The 17,539-nt window shown below is 32.9% G+C and overlaps 1 long non-coding RNA gene across 2 annotated transcripts; it reads right to left on the reverse strand.

Annotated features, from left to right (window-relative positions):
* Nucleotides 1-308: 308 nt before the first annotated feature.
* On the reverse strand, nucleotides 309-2,739 carry LOC105434884. Of its 2 annotated transcripts, XR_004215474.1 has the most exons (3): nucleotides 2,332-2,730; nucleotides 1,426-1,471; nucleotides 309-820 (listed from the first exon to the last, which is right to left on the reverse strand). It is a non-coding gene; the product is annotated as an uncharacterized LOC105434884 (long non-coding RNA). The 2 variants fall into 2 exon arrangements; XR_004215473.1 differs by having other exon boundaries at nucleotides 1,426-2,739.
* Between the last annotated feature and the right edge of the window lie 14,800 nt (nucleotides 2,740-17,539).

Raw genomic sequence — 17,539 nt, forward strand, 5'->3', positions numbered from 1 at the left:
ACAATCTACGACATCAAAATTACAATTTCAAAATGTTGTTATGTAGAGGCAGAATCCAAGACTATCTAACCAACCATTGATCAAGAGTTTGAGTAGTACTTTTCAGTGCTTTTGGCATCCCCTGATCCTTGATGTTTAGCATCTTGAATTTGAATGTGTGCGTGTATGTGTTCTTAGAGGTAAAACAGTTGTAACATATAAGCAATTATATGAAAAATCAACAATTTCATTCCCTGGTTGATTACTCAACAGCCATGAAACTAATGATCAGCAAATCAAACACACAAAAAAGAGCAACTATAAGGGGATATAAAACATAGCAAAATACAGAATGTTGATTGATTAACGAAGGCAGTTAATATAAACATAGCAAAATAAAAACCTGCTAACTATTAATCTTACAATTTTGCTGCTAGTATTAGGAGATTAGGAGATCAAGTCATCTCATTCACATAAAAAGATTTCAAACATAAAATAAACAAATTCGTTCTTCATCTAAAAACCTTACTGTCCTTCATCTAGTTTAGGATTGCATCTTTCTCTCTTCATCTAAATTCCTCTATTGTCATCTTCTTCACCATCTTCTTCACCATCTTCTTGACAACCTTCTATGATCAAAGGGGCATTGTAATAATCTAAATGACACAATTTAAGGATTCATGAATCCAGCAAATAACAGACCCATAAAATTAGTACATTTCAATAGACCAAATGCTAAAAGTAGCTTTATACTACTCTAATCTTCTCCGGATGTTATCAAGGAAAGAGCATGAGCATGGGACAAAACAACTTTTTCTTTGATGTCCTAAACATAAGTTTCCTACAAATAAAATTAAATCTACACTTCATTATATCAGTAGAGAAAGAAAACCTCGCTCCCAATCAACAATATAAAGAAAACCCATCAAAGCGTATAAATAAAAATCCCTACAACCCATGAGTTTAAGAAAAGTACCAAGTAAATTCTGAGTAGAAAACTAGAATGAAATCAATACCAATCTAGCCCTAAACAACATCCGTGCAAAACCTGAATGAAAGAGATTTTTACTCAATACTTGTTCTATTTCCTTGTTTCTAAATATGTTCAGTCAAAACCTAGAAATCACCATGATTTTTCTAGTAATCAAAGGGAGATTCTCAAAACAAAGTTAGAAAAAACAACATTTTCCATGGAAACAAAAGAAGAACGGCTATAATCAGTGTATAAATAAAATAAAATATGCATATGCAAGTGACGTCAACACAAAAGTGAGTCGTTTAGAAATGCCATGAAATTGCAAAAAGGGACTAAAACTATACATACAAGGACAACCAGTAAATAAAACCACAAGGATTATCCTTAAAAGTCATAATACACATCTTCCAAACATAACATGAACTTGTTAAAAAAAAATGAAATAAATAAACATTCAACTCTAATTTTACCTGGAGCCCATCTTCATAATAGAATTCGAAGTAGGAGGCTCTGAATCTTCAATTTTTCTCCAACAACAATTGAACACACAAATGATTTGTACATAACATAAACGCAAATAATAATATAACACATCTACACTATTTTGTTTTTCAAATAATCTAGGAAATGCATGCCTTACAACTTTTTTTGTTATCCAAGCGTGGGATTATAGTAAGCTTTTGCAATCTTTGAAGGCATATCAGAATGCGTTGCGTGTCTAAAGTAATAGTTGTGCCCTCATTCATTCTAAATTTCCACAACTTGATAACTCAACTGTTGAGTTTCAGGTTTATTTTGAAGTTCTAAAATTTATTGATCTTTAATAATATTTTACAGGAAAATGATAAAAATAATATTGTCAAATCTAGACTTATATTTTAATTGTGCAAACTGTAAGTTAAATTTCTCTTCCCTTTTTTAGTTTGATTTGGCTTCTAATGTGATTATTTGCTTTCTACCATATTGGTTATTGCTATTCATTCAATGAATGAAGTCAGTGTTAGCTTCACAAAAAAAACTTGGTCATGATAAGCTTTTCGGCTTGTGTGGTCAATTGAAGAATGATGATAAAGTATATTGTCAATCAATGTAGGAAGAGATTGTGAGGTTTAATAAGGCCAGTTACTTACATAGTAGAATGTGTTTGCATGCATAGAGTATTTTGAGATTATGAGCCTAATTCTTTCTAGTTGAGGTTAACCAAGCAGTGGAAAGAGTGACCTAATTTTACCATAACCAAATGGATATTTAGGGCTTTTTAATTCTTGAGATGCAAAGTAGCAATTAGGTTTTTATTCAAATCATCTTATTAATCAAATCAAGAGGATAAACGTAAATCAGTTTATTCAAAACAAGTAGAAAACGAAATCAATTACCAGGTCCGATGAGATTGACAGAGGACGAAGCAGTGTGAATAACCACGAGCTTGAATGGGAAAGAAGGTAGTGTGATCGAGCTTCGACTGTCGTGCGTGTGGCTAGAGTCAGCCCATGGAGCAGAAGAAGGTAGCTCATGAAAGGGAATCTGTCACAAAAGTTGAGGAAGAACTATCCCTTGACGAGGTGAAAGACCAACGAGTGGGGCCTCCATCAAGAGTCTGAAGAAGAGAAGAAGTGATCGGTGTGCGCGACAAATGATGTGGAGCAATTTAGGAAGGAGAAGAAGGAGAAGAAGTCGGGGAAGGAGAAGAAAGGGTATTGTGGGTATGGACAGAGAAGAAAGTAACTAGAAATTCAGGTTGTAAACATAATTCATGCTCATTTTTTCACTCACAGTTTTAAGCTATATCCGTTAAGCCTGGTGGATTTGCTCTTTCCTCTTTTTTTTTTTACCTATAATTAGAGAAATAAATCCCTAATTAATCAACTTGATCCATAAAATTTCTAAACTTTGCTAAAAAAATTACAAAAACTCAAAAAATAGTCCATTTAACACCAAAGCATGGATCTGCGCATGGCATGGGTGGTAGAGGGATGCACGGGCACACAATGGCCTTGTAGAGGTGTTAGACCGCTTGCTAACCTCGCTTTCTCAGTTACACACCCACCATGGCTACTCCAAGCTTGGTCGCAAGTCATCCCTCACAGGCGTAAGCCTTGTCACGTGGCACTTGTCGAAGCATGCCTTTGCACTAAGCTTGGCCAACGCTAGAAAGCATGCTTTACTTACCCTTTGTGCACCCCTTCCACACATAACCACCAGTGCTTCCTTTCAGCAAGAACGTGGCCAAGTTAACTCTTCTTTCTTGAGAACAACCCATTACTCCAAAGCACTTCTCTATGTCAACTGAATCCCCAGTTGGTTCGAAAGTCATGGCTCCTAGCATCTATAATCTTTCACATTATATGTACACCATATAATCAATGCTCACTTGATAGAAATAAGGCTAATGGTTTGCACACATTCATCATAATCACACATAGAAATCAATAGTTTTCTCTTTTCAAACAACCACAATAATAATAACATAAGGAGATACAAAACTCATTATGCATAATTCATATTAAAAATGAATCTATTAAGAAAACATTTAGTTTACAAATCATCCACATAGGAGTGTTTAGTTTAAGAAAGTCACTAACGCATGAGTGTTTAGTTTTAGAAGGTCACTGTGAGACCTGACCTAAGAACGATAAAAGATTGACAATGTTAAAAAGAAGACGTTTTGACTAGAACTAGCGATAAGAGTTGGTATTTGAGTAGTTTGCAAGGAAGGGTTACACGATAGGACGTTCGGCATTATAGTACAATTAGGCGATTAAGAGTCTTTGCGAGTTGGAACTAGGCGTTGAAGAGTCACTTCTGAGAAATTTTCTAAGTTTACTTAACGGGTCACGTGTAGAAGTTTAAGCTAAGCATGTTTAAGTTAAACCTTAAATTTACTCGTGTACCACTAAGAGTAAGAGCTAGCGAATTATTGAGAGTTTGAGCATGACTAATCCTTTTTAGGACTAGTATAAATAGGGGGATGGAGTCTGATGATCAAGTGGTTACTCTAAAAGATTGAAGAGAAGAGTTAAAGTATTAAAGTGCTATTGAAGTGACTACGCGACAAGAAGAATAAGAAAAGCATTTAGAGTCTAAGTTTCTAAGTTGCGTGAGTGTTTTTCTTTCAAAGAATTTCATAAGTATGAAAGGTTTTTGTTAAAGTCTTACTGATTGGATATGATGATAAGTGTTTTCAAAGAGGTTTATATGAAAAACTTATGCTATGTTTCAAATATGTTTTATATGATTCAAATGATTGAGAAATGGTTTTCAAACCACTAGTCTTTTTCCTATCAATGAGCTAACTATTATATGCACATAAACACTAAAGGTAGCCATGTATAAAAGACGTGCATAGTGGAATGAGGCGAGACAATACATAAACAATGTGTATTGCGCTTCGACCTGAGTAACAAAGAATGAATCAAAATATTATCATATGTTGTTGATGAGAAGGACATCACAATAGTCCAAACGTGGGATGATGAATCTTTGAATAGACGATGATTCAACTTCTTGGCGAAAGGAATATTTATTGAATAATGTGTGTTTGTGTAAAATGTATGTTTAAGAGATTTGGTGAATATTATGAAACAGAGTTTTCTTACAACCTCACTAAATCTTTTGACTTATGTTTTTAAATCTTACTTTCCAAGTTTCAAGCATTAAGGCCAAATAAGAAAAGAGAGGAGTTGTTAGGCGAGAAGAGACTGTAAGGCATCTTGCTTTTGAAGTTTAAATTTTTTTTTTATATATTTTACTTTTAAGTGTTGTAAAGCTAATTGTAAAACACTTGATATAAGTAAAAAAAAGTTTTAAGTTCTATCACTTCTTATGTGTCAAGTATTTATAACCCCTAAAGCATATTCTCCAAGTTATGTTTAAAAAAAAAACAAGTGATTAAGCAAGCTTAAGGACCTCAAGTTGGGTGCTTTAGGCATTTAATGTGTCAGATATACTCAAAGTGAGTAAGGACACGTTCGGGGCGGGGTGTGACGGTCACTCACGCAGGACTATTTAGTTTAAGAAGGTCACTCATGCAGATGCCTAATCCTCTTCTTCCCCGAATGCCTTTCCTCACATAGTTCTCTCTCAGTAGCAACTCAACTCCTTGCACTCTCTCGACAAAACCTCCAAATAATAACACTTCTCTTAAGGCCTTCACTCCTATTTATACTAATCCTTTAAACTAGTTACTTTCTTTACCCGTCAGTTTCGAATTACAACTTTACATGTATTGCCTTATCGTCTTACCGCACCATGCAACCAAGTCCAAGCTCGACACATAAGCCAACTGTAAACTCAAGATTAGACATTCCCTCGAGACACAAACCTTCTCTACTCAGAAAGTTAAAATCTTCTTCACCTTCTTCCTTTTTGGGAAACTAAACTCTTTTTCTCGCCTTCTTCTTCCATGCCTTCTCTTTCTCGCGACAAACCACAACTGCTTACTTCTTTTCTAACTTCGCTTCATGTTACTTCACCAGACCGCCTAACTCTTCTTGTCGAAGAACTCCTTCACAGCGATAACTCTCCCTCCATCACCTTCTCTCAACGTGACTTTCCTTTGAATTTTATCTTTAGAATGATCAATCTTTTTATTTTAGGAGGAAGATCCCACTCCTCGATGCCTCTCTTCTTCAACAGAACTCCCTTTTCGAATTTGCGTCATACAAGATGTTACTTTCAACATCTGAAAAAATCATAATTGAAAATCCACTTATCAAAATGAAACTTCCTTCTACAAAGTTGCTTAAGATATTTTTAACTATCTTACCTAAAAATATATCTTACCTAAAAATATCAGCTTAAAATTCCAAGTATTGGATTCCTTAATCTCAAATCTTTGAAGATAGCTTTAGAATTAATTCCTTTAAAACTGAATTTTCATGATTTCCTTCAGCAATTGAGTTCCTTCCCAAAGTTTTTCCTCTTTGGAAGCTTTTACCGAAAAACTACATTCATTTATGGTTCTTTCAAGATTAATTTCGCTGATTTTTCACTTGCCAAAAGGAAGCACTTGAAGTATAAAGTTAGGCTTAAAGACAAACTTTTGCACGTTCTTAAACTAACTGCTTCTACTTAACAAAAATCAATTTCATGCATGCCTAGTCATATGCAATTCCACTTAATAGACCTTTCTTCAACACCTTATAGCTTAGCAACATATCATTGGATAAATGACCCTCGACTTAGCTCACATGACCCTCACTTAATAAAGTAATGTCGAAAACCTTTTTATTTAACTACCTTGCTACCTTGCTACTTTGCATCCCTTCAACACATAGATTGACCCTTTAATGTCGTATGGAGGTTCTTTTAGGTGCCTTAAATGCATAGACAATCCTTTAGCCGCATAGGTTTTCATTTTGACACATAGAGGTTCTTGAAAAACCACATAGCTTACATAATTCACACATGCCGCCTAGGGCACCATGTTGTCACACCATCATCATTCTTTTTGGCCCCTTGAGGGGTTCTCATGACATATTCATGGTCGTATAGCAACAACTTGTGTCACACCTAGTTCTAGGTTTTCCCCTCTAACTTAGATCGTGGTGTGAGTCTACTCTTTAAAAACATTCATTTTCCAATGTAAGATTAGTAAAACACATTTCAAGAGATTCTATACAAATTTTGGCAGTCTCCCCTAAAAAATGAACTAACCACACCTGGAAAATGAAGAAAATCACACTTTTATGCTTTTCAACCTCAAACGTCATCGAGTGTGTCTCACCACTCACTCATCCAAAATAATCTAGAGTCCTAAACAAAGTTTAAATACAAACTTAAGGATAGTTACAAGGATTACATCTAACAACAATTTCCTCAAACGTGGGTTCCTTAACACAACTGTCACTGTTCCTAACTAACCTCATGATGAAATTAAAACATAAATATGTAGACATACAAGGCAAAAACAAATCAACAATCAATGGCGAGATGCTCAATGAAAGTTTGGATCTTGACCGCTACCTTGGGGGGACATTGAAAACATTAGCTAAAACTCAATGAGTGGCAAGTTCATAGAAGGAAAAACTCGTAAAACATGCTAAAAAATATGTGTAAATATTAGTTAAAATGTTATCATCATATAACCACAAATCAAACTAAAAAATATGTACTCAATCCAACCATGGCAAGTAACCTAAATATATGGCCAAGAATAACTTGCACATGACAAAGGATGCTGGAATTTATGTCATAAAACTCGTAGTTTGTAATCATATTTTATCCAATAAAGTCGTTATTGATAGTATAATCTTAAAGCCAATAAACTAAGGACTTGTGGCTATTATTGAGTAAACTTGAACTTTATATGCATAAACGTGGATCAAGTTTGAATATATAGCCTAAATAGTCTACAGTATATGAAAACGATTGGGTACCTTATTTTGGAAACAATATGGATGCAGTCCACTTTGTAGTTGTACAAACGATGTGATCCTAAATCATTCATGTAAAGACATGAAAGCGGGGGCTTCCTATGTAAAGAGTTTACATAAGACTAAAACCATGAAATAGTCACTTTTCAGTTATAACACCGTTAACTTTGTAAACTGACTATTTCATATATAGATATCCTTTATAACTTAATCTTAATTCTAAGCTAACTATGGACTCCTGTTCACACGAGATTATCCTTAGATCTGCATAAGTGAGGACAGCTCATTAGCGTTGGCCCAATAAGTTGGGGACATAAGGCACAAGACAAAATTCACTCCTACCCACTTTAGGGTTAGTTGATAGATTATTCCCTTAATAACTGAATCTAAGTCTTGAACAAGGGGTCCCACTCTCTCATTTTTCTGAGAGGGATTCGGTTTAGAGGTTGAACCTTAAACCAATTATTTAATAGTGGATCAGTGGGACTTAAGAAGCAAGATATAGACTCGGGGGTAAAATGGTACTTTGACCAAGCCGAGGTTATGAACAACCTGTGAAGGATTAACTTACTTATCATGGTTCTATCACATGGACACAAATATATCAATAGTGAGGGGAGTGCAACTACCAAACTTTAGTGGAATGACCCACTAGTTAACGAATGTTGATTAACTTGGTCTAAAAGAGTTTAGCCAGTTAATTTCGGATCTTTGGATCCCATGATCTATAGGTCCATTAGATTCCCCAACTCGCCCAAAAGGAATCAACTTAGAATATTAGAAGGAATAATTCATCCCCCACTCGCTCAAAAGGAATCAACTTAGAATATTAAAAGGAATAATTCAAATTGTTCGAATTAGGTAAATAGAGAGAAACCAATGAATATATGTAGACGTCAGTCATAAGTTAAAGATAGAATTTTATGTTTAAATATGATTTAAATATTAAAAATATGAATTATACAAATTCATATTACGAATCTCGAAATTGATGAAAGTGGTCAAAGATGTGAAAGGTCAAAATGTTGACTTTTAACTTTCAGAAGTCAAACTTTAATCGGTTTATATTCAAATATGATTTGAGTTTTAGAAAAATAAATGTGGATTCATGCTTAGAAGGTTGAAATTAGTTAAGACGGACAAGATGGTAAAAAGTAAAAATGTTGACTTTTGACTAAAAAATCAAACTTTGAATTTGATTTAAATGTCAAATTACCATATTGCCTTTAGACTAACTTGTTGAGATTTGACAAGCTCATCACATGCAAGTGTTACATGTGATTTGAAAGTGGCTTCAAGTATGTGAGACACCTACCCCACTAATAGTTAGTCGAATGTCAAGTATTGAGATAGGGAAGCTCATGCAATCTTGCACATAGTTTACTTGTAAAGAGGTTTATTGCAAATGTGAAAGGTCTCTAGTTTTAAAAAGGGTTAAGATTTTATTTTGTAATTAGGAATTACAAAATAAAAATAAAAAAAAAAACTAATTTTACTCTCAACAAAAATAAAAAAAGGTAGGTTCCTTCTAAAAGTTCTATCTCTTTTTATTTCCTCCACCATTAGAGTCTCACAACTCGATTCTAAGTCCAAAGAATTGCAGGTCAACACTAGAGGTAGTCCCGGCTTCAAGTTCGTGAGAAGATTATGAATGGTTCGTGAAGAGATTACAATGATAGAAATGCATCAAATGTGAGTTTTTCTTTTAATCCTATCTTTGTTTCAATTAGGGTTGTAATGCATATTAATTACTAAAGTGTTTAGTTGCAATTAGAGTAAAATATGTTTCTTATTTCACTGCACATGTTCTCGTTTTACATCAAATGAATCATGCAGCCAAAACTAGTTCACACATATTTAGCACCTGTCATGATAGCAACCTCCATCTAATCCGACAATGATCAAAATCCAAGAGTTGTGGGTAACGTCGATGTATGTCGTAACCTTCCTTCGCGTTTTAGGGAAATTTTATTTATAAAACGCGGGAAATAAAGAAATACATTGAAATAGACGTTACAATAAGCATTAAAGACTGTCAGTTGCAAGGAAAAAGGGTTGCTTGCAAAGAGTACAACTAATGCTTGGGCGGGGATTCAACTGGTATGCCTCCCCTATAGTACATTTTGAACATTTTCTTCTCTGGCAGGCTTGCATATGGAAAATGCCGAAACGTCACACCCAAGCTTTATGACCTAGAATGGAAAGCAAACACCTAAACTAGTTATGCAAAGTAAAGATGGGATAAACTGGGGGTAATCGGAGCATATAACCAAAGGTAAACACACTTTGAAAAAATATGTCAGTGACACCGCGCGCGCCCATCTGCCGTGCGCGTCCGCTTGTCTGCCTGCCGCCCTTGCGCCCGCGCGCGCCCATGTCATGACAGGGCCGTGCGCGCCAATCTCCTGCACATTGGCGTGTCATAGGCTTGGCGTGAACTTGTTCCTCTTCCTTGGGTCTTTGGACTGCTTGGGACTTGGTTGGCTCCTCTTGGGCAATGCTAAGGAGCCTTAATTTGCGAAAAATTTGTTGGGTCATTTTTGGGGCGTGACATCATGCAATCTTGCATATAGTTTACTTGTAAAGAGGTTTATTGCAAATGTGAAAGGTCTCTAGTTTTAAAAAGGGTTAAGATTTTATCTTGTAATTAGGAATTACAAAATAAACAAAAAAAAAAAACTAATTTTACTCTCAACAAAAATAAAAAAGGTAGGTTCCTTCTAAAAGTTCAATCTCCCTTTATTTCCTCCACCATTAGAGTCCCACAACTCGATTCTAAGTCCAGAGAATTGCGGGTCAACACTAGAGGTAGTTCTGGCTTCAAGTTCATGAGAAGATTGTGAATAGTTCGTGAAGAGATTACAATGATAGAAATGCATCAAATGTGAGTTTTTCTTTTAATCTTATCTTTGTTTCAATTAGGGTTGTAATGCATATTAATTACTAAAGTGTTTAGTTGCAATTAGAGTAAAATATGTTTCTTATTTCACTGCACATGTTCTCGTTTTACATCAAATGAATCATGCAGCCAAAACTAGTTCACACATATTTAGCACCTGTCATGATAGCAACCTCCATCTAATCCGACAATGGTAGAAATACACGGTCGAGAATAACTCACACATGACCCATATGCACAAGGAAACAAGCGGCTACATTGAGCTCACGCATACTTAGTATGCGCCACCACAGTAACAATCCTCCATCCAATCCCACCATGATAGCATACTAAAGATACGGTCGAGAATAACTCACATGTGATCACATCCACAAAGAAACACACCGCCATACTGAGCTCACACATACTTAGCACCTACCACGGAAATAATCTTCATATTCGCTCCTATGTGCAAATAGAGCCACCTACCATGGGTTAAGCTAAGCCCAAAGCCATATCACAATCATTCATCCATGTCCTTACCTAGGCTCAGGTTCTCGAATCTTTGAACACGGCCTCTTTCAGCCTTGGAATCCCCTTTGGAATCCCCTGACAACCATAGGTGGCACTACGAAAATACATTCACGTAGCCTTTAGGAAAATCACCAATCATTATATCATAATCATCACGCGTTTAGAGTTTAAAACCAAACATAGTTAGAAACACATTTTCAAAACCATTTTCAATCTTCGGCCATCAACACATACTTTTCAAACCCATTTAACTATAATAAATAATCGATGAGTATTTTAAAAATCATCTATCATCCAAATCATGACTAATAAGTTTAGGTTCAACCACATTTTTGGAATATAAGAGTTTATGTAAACTAAAATTCATATAAAAAACATTTCTAATGCATAGTTCATATAAGTAATCATGTTTCAAGCTTTCACATTCATGACATACTATAATAACATATATAGATTTATAACAAAAAAAAAAAATACTTGAAAATAAACCACTCACTCTCAAAAACTCGATCTCCTAGGATTATAGGCTTTCTTCACTTTCAGTTTGGCCTTCTTCACTTCAGTTTGGCCTAAGTGGTGCCAAAATGCCTAATTTCAAGCTTTCGAATGGCTGGCAGCGGCACAAACTTCTCTAAAAGTTGAATCCCAAAATCACGATTAAATGAGAACGAAAACCCAATTTGGTAAAAATTACATTAACTGTCAAGACTAGTGGCCGAAACTTGTCGTAGAGGCCAGCGACTGCTTGGACACAACAACTTGGGCGTGCAGCAACAAGATTTCTAAAAACTCGTGCAACTGGATTCAGATCTCGTGATGGTGGATAAGAAGGTTGTGTAACGACATTTTAGAGTGGAGAGGTATCAGAGAAGGTTGTCGATGTTGGTGCCGACGTCATGAGGCAATTGCGTCGCTGCTTTAATTTTAGACTTGTTCATCTTCTTGGTTGATCAGGTTTTGAGATATGATGATCAACTTTGGTCTCCATCAAAACCATCACTTGGATGATAGATCTTTGGACTTAATTATCTCCAATTGGATTTGACCTAAGACACTTATTAACTAGTTTGGATTGATTTCTAATTTGTTGATCTCGGTTTGGATTAACATTTGGGTCGTTGATTGTTGATTCCTCTGACTTGTTCATCTGCATGCATCCACCTTTGCCTTGTTCATCGATTGAATGGCTGTTAGAATGGCTTGGATCAGCTTGTGAGCTTTAATTTCTTGAGTTTGTGGGATTGAACCTTCAACTTGAAGGCTGCAAACAGAATATCAATCTGTTGAAGTTTTCTAATTGTAGATTCTAATCGAAGGCATTGGCTTTTAATCCTTAAAGAATGACACAGACTTATTAATGGAATGAATCTCTAGGTAAATGAACAGCCACCTCCTCTAATTATGGAGCCTTGAGAGCTAGGCCCAGTGTGGGTTAGGCTTTGGTTAAAACTTTAGGTCCAATTTTTGGGTTTGGGCTTAATCTAATGCATTTTAATAAGTTTCATTTCATACGTCTTAGGGAAACTTTGATTCGGATTAAATTGTCATGAGGCATAATTTGATTGCACCAGCTAACATTACCTAACGTATAAGTAGCTTAATTAACATAATTTGATTGGACCACCTCACTTTGGTGTGCACTAATCTCATCACGGTCCATTCAGTCTCCTATTTTCATAATTGTTGTACTACAAAATGATTATATCGTGTGTGGTACTTAATCGGTCGTATAAATATTTGTATTTATTAGAATGTTCTATAATTGTTCTTTTAAATAAAAAAGAATGTCTGTGTTAAAAAGAATATGTATCATAGGAAATCATTCAAGAACCAATTAAGAAGGTCAAGTTGTTTCACCCTATGCAACTCCCAGTTGGCATCCACAATTTAAAGTAAAGTCGCAATCATGAAAAAAGTTATTATCACTTTGGATAAAAAGAAAATAAATGGTTGAACTTCACGCCAATAGTATACAATATGATAATAACTTTAAATAGAATAAAACAAACTATAAACAACTCCAAACATATTTTGTTTGAAATAACTTCTTACAAGTTAGTTTGACTTCGTAGTTGTAAACTCCAATTTTTGTTTGGTACAAAGAATGCTATTAAAAGATCATCAACTTTATATCGAAGATCATTATAGTCAAGAATTTATGAATTTACTATTTCACTCCCCAATCCAAAATCGATAACTTTTTGAATCAAACCGTTCGTATATGTGCATAGTGGATTACTCAATTAAAAATAAATAGTAATAATAAATGAATAAAGTAGTTTAAGTATAAAATATGCAACATAGAAGAAGAGGACAGCATCCAAAGTGTTTGAAGAAAGTCCGAAATGAAAGCTATGCCTTAGTTTCATCACCAACTAAAGACGTACAAAGCTGGCATTATTATGTTGTTTGTATTCTAATTTCTATGTCATTTCATAATTATTCATAACCTTCCTTCACTGTCCCACCAACCTCTATTTTGTTTTATATTTTAGTTTCAACCTTATCAACTATTTAACTTTAACTTCTACCCCTTATCCAATACTATCAAATCCTCCAATCGTAACTTATAATTAATATGAAAAAAAAATTCTACTTCTTTTTTTGAAATAGTTTAAGTCTATCCTCTTTTTTTCTTCTATGATTAATTTGAAAAACATAAAGATGAGTACATCTTAAGATATGCACTCTAAGCAGTACTCTTCAAATTTAGTCTTTATGTATCTTTGATATACAACTTCAATAAACCTTTAAATCGCATTCCTTATTGTTAGTTTCGGTTAATTTACTTTTCAAATATGATCACTATAACTTTTATAAACACGTTAATATAGTACACATTTTGTAATGGATAATTGTTATTGTTGTTACTTTGTAAAGCTGGATAAAAATTAACTTTAAATTAGCGCATTACTAATCGATAGAACTTAAAAAAACAATTAAGTGACTTCAAAGTTGGTAGTATAAATTTTATATAAGTTAAGATATATTCATCTTAGTTATTCTTACGAGTTGCTTTTTTGAAGAAAAAAAACTGTGTATATGAAATTATGTAACTCTTGTCAAATTAAACAAAAAGTGGTAGTATGATGTATCAATGCACACGACATTTCGAACAATAATTTGTTTCAACAAAATTATAGGGAATCAAAAATTACAATAATATTTTTCATTGTCAAAATTTGGATTCATCATCTCATATATTATTTTAAAAATCGAAAAAAGTAAGACTTTGTTTAGGTTCAATTCTAATAATTTAGTGTCACATGTATTAATTAATGTAAGAATATTCTATATTAGTTTGATTACACATGAAGCTTCACTAAACCCATCTCTAGACCGCAACATCTGTTATATTTAGTTTTCCTATCTATATCACATTTATTACTAAAAATTAGATAATTGACTTTGTTTTGTTTCTTTAAATTGAAAATATATTTGGTTTAACTTTTTAATTGTTTAATTTGAAATTGAGTCATTCAAGTGTTAGATAATTTTTCTCCCATTTTTAAAGTTTTTTTATAAATAAAAATTAGTTCTTTGAAATTCATTTTTTTCTAACCAATCTTAATAGATTACAAATGAAATAAATAAACAAAAAGGACAATATATTTTTTTCAAAAAAAAAAAAAAAAGATAGAATGAGAAATAATAGAATTTATAATACAGCCTTGTAAACACCTACCTATACATTGCTTTGTTAAAGGAGAAGTTGACCCAATTAGAAAAGAATTCTTGCTTTTCAACAAAATTTGGACATGCACCTTTAACTATATCGTATGGACAACAACAATGTAATGAATAATGACAAGTTGGACATCAATGGGTCATTATTAATATCGACGTATACTCAACTTATTGGTCCACATCAATTTAAATCAACTTTAATATCTCTTCCATCACCATCGTCGTCGTCATCGATTGATTATATTTTATTGTTAAACTATATTTTGAGAGTTTTGTTATGACTATTGGTGATGAGGATGACGGTATTATCTATATTGTTTAATAAAAAATTATGTTAAATTTGAATATAATATAGTTAATTTGGTTAAGATATTAATAAGTTTTTATGTAAGTCAAATGTTGACAAGTTAATAGCAACTACTTTTGTTGAAGTTTGAAAGTTGAAGTATACATCCCTCCATTTTTTGTTTGTCAAAAGGAAAGTTAGTTGTATAAATTTAGCACCCTCCCTCCAAAACCATTAAATAATTGCATACTAAATTATACAAAAAGTTTTCAACTGATGTATAGAGATCCATACATTTCTATTCTACTTTTTTTTTTTTAAGTTCAAGTTCAACTACTTCGATGAAATGTTTTTAAATGAGGCTTGAAAACCATACAAAATACTATAACCACCAACATGAGTTATGATTTTATAGTTATGGCACATATGCTACTTTTCGTAGGTCGTACATTCAAACATTTGTCCTCAATCGTCGTATGTATATTACGGAGTTGGTTTAATCTCAACAAGAAATTAAAAATATTGTAACGCCCTAGGCCTTAAGATTCGAACCATAATTTGAATTTTGGATTCGACATTCAAGTTTTATCAACATGTTTTGTCAAAGATGTATATTGTGAGTATAGGGAGTAACTTTCAAGTGTCTAAGATTGTTCTTAACGTAAAGATCTCTCGTTAAGGTGTGATATCCGTTCATTTGTATCTTTTTTTTAAAGTTGAAACGTTGTCAATGCATTATTTTTTGAATATAGATCCGTGGAAAACTTAAAATAAAGTATGATATATTAATGGAAGAAATGATTGTGTAATAAAATAGTTGAAAGTTTTGAGGTTATATTCAAGGTATGTGAAGTTAGGACATGAAACAGCAAGTTTTGGTAAGGTATTTTTAAAGACTTATGGAGTTGAAAATGATGAGAAGAAACTCTAAAAAGAAATAGAAAAGTGTGTAAGTTCATTGTGTGTTATATTCAATAAGACAAACGCATGTGAAGCGAGGATCAGAAACAGCAAGTTTTGAAAGGGATCTTTTTTTTTTCTTTAGTTGAGTTGATAATTATGATAAATTATTTGTAATTAATAAGCTCTAATCATAGTTTAAGCTTTAAAAAAAACAAAATTAATAGTAATGGACCACAAGAATAATAATGGGCTTAGTCAAATTATATAACATGTCTTTTTTATTTTATGATTTAAGTTTGTCCTTTCAACCAAGAATAATGTCAAGTTGGAGTGACCTTTATGGATCCAAAGGAACAATGCACAAAATTACAAATATCAAACATAATAAAATGTTGCTAATAATCACTCCACCAATTTCCATTACTTAAAAGTCTATTTTTAGTTTCTTCTCAAGTTTTCAAATTAGCATCATTGTTTGTTATTTGGAATCATTAATAATAAGTAATGATTTAATGTGATATATGGCTATAAGGGACACCTAAAATGTACATATTAACTAAATATAGATGAGTTGATGAACAAAATTCCGATTTTAAATGTCTATTTTTATACAATGATTAACGATCATGATGAAGGGCCAAATTTAGTCCATAAACTTATGAGCACTAATTTTATGTTTTTAGTTTTTGAAAATTAAGCTTATGAGCGCTAATTTTACCACTAATTTTTTTTGTTTTAATCTACTTCCTACCAATATTTTTAAAAATTAAGTCAAGTTTTGAAGACTATAACTTGATGTGTATGTTGGGTTTTATATTCTAAGTTGTTTGATGAATCTTGAACTACATGTAGAGACATACATGGATCAATGTTCGAGATATAGTTTAAAGGGTTTGCCGTATATGATTCACCTTACATTGACCAAAATGTTTACGAACCTTGTGTACAAGAAAATCAACAAATGATAAGTAGTTTTCTTAGTACTTTATGTGGACGATATCATTTTCATTGAAAATGATGTAGGATACCTAACTAGTATTAAAATTTGGCTAGCAGTTCAATTCCAAATGAAAGATTTGGGAGAAGCACAATATGTTCTTAAAATCCAAATCATAACAATGGCATTTTCTCAAGCATCCTATATTGACAAAATGTGGGCAGCCTAATGTATGTTATGCACCACACTAGGCCGAATACTTGTTATGTAGTGGAAATATTCAGTAGGTATCGGTTCACCCCATGGTTAAACCATTGAACGACAGTTAAAATTATTCTCAAGTATTTAGTAGAAATATTTAATAGAGTGTACACACAGCTAACGAATATTTGATTAATGTGGTCACATTAATGAGTTTAGCCAATTAACGTATACTGTTGTAAAAGAAAATACTAAAATGGATGCAAGAAGAAAAAGGGTTTAAAGAGAAGCATAATAGATGTGGTAATGATTTAAGAAACTTGAGGAAAATAAAAATGATATAATAGTAAAATGGATGCAAAAACTAAGTTTGAATAATGAGGACATTGTACTCTTATGTCTCTTTGTTTGGTAGAGGACAAACAAGTCAACAAGATTAATATAATCTTCTTTTTTCTTAATATAAATTATCACGTACTTCAACACATTATTAACAAAAACATAATTATATATAAATCAATATGAATGCTTAATAATAATCAAATATTTCCTAAACCCACAAAAGGTTACCATATTTGATATTACATATTATATATAATAATGTTGGTAGTTGCAAATTTTAATGAGTTTCATTGGGAAACAGTGGGTGAGACATAAATGCAATTTTTTTCAACTTTCATACCTCTATATGCTTATTCAATTAATAAGCTATTTCTTTTTATTACTATTTTTGTATTAGTAACCATTTCTTTTCTCTTTTTCTTTTTATTCATTTGTGTCCGAC

This window comes from Cucumis sativus, chromosome 3 (genome assembly GCF_000004075.3).
Source record: "Cucumis sativus cultivar 9930 chromosome 3, Cucumber_9930_V3, whole genome shotgun sequence".
In the NCBI taxonomy this organism is placed as follows: domain Eukaryota; kingdom Viridiplantae; phylum Streptophyta; class Magnoliopsida; order Cucurbitales; family Cucurbitaceae; genus Cucumis; species Cucumis sativus.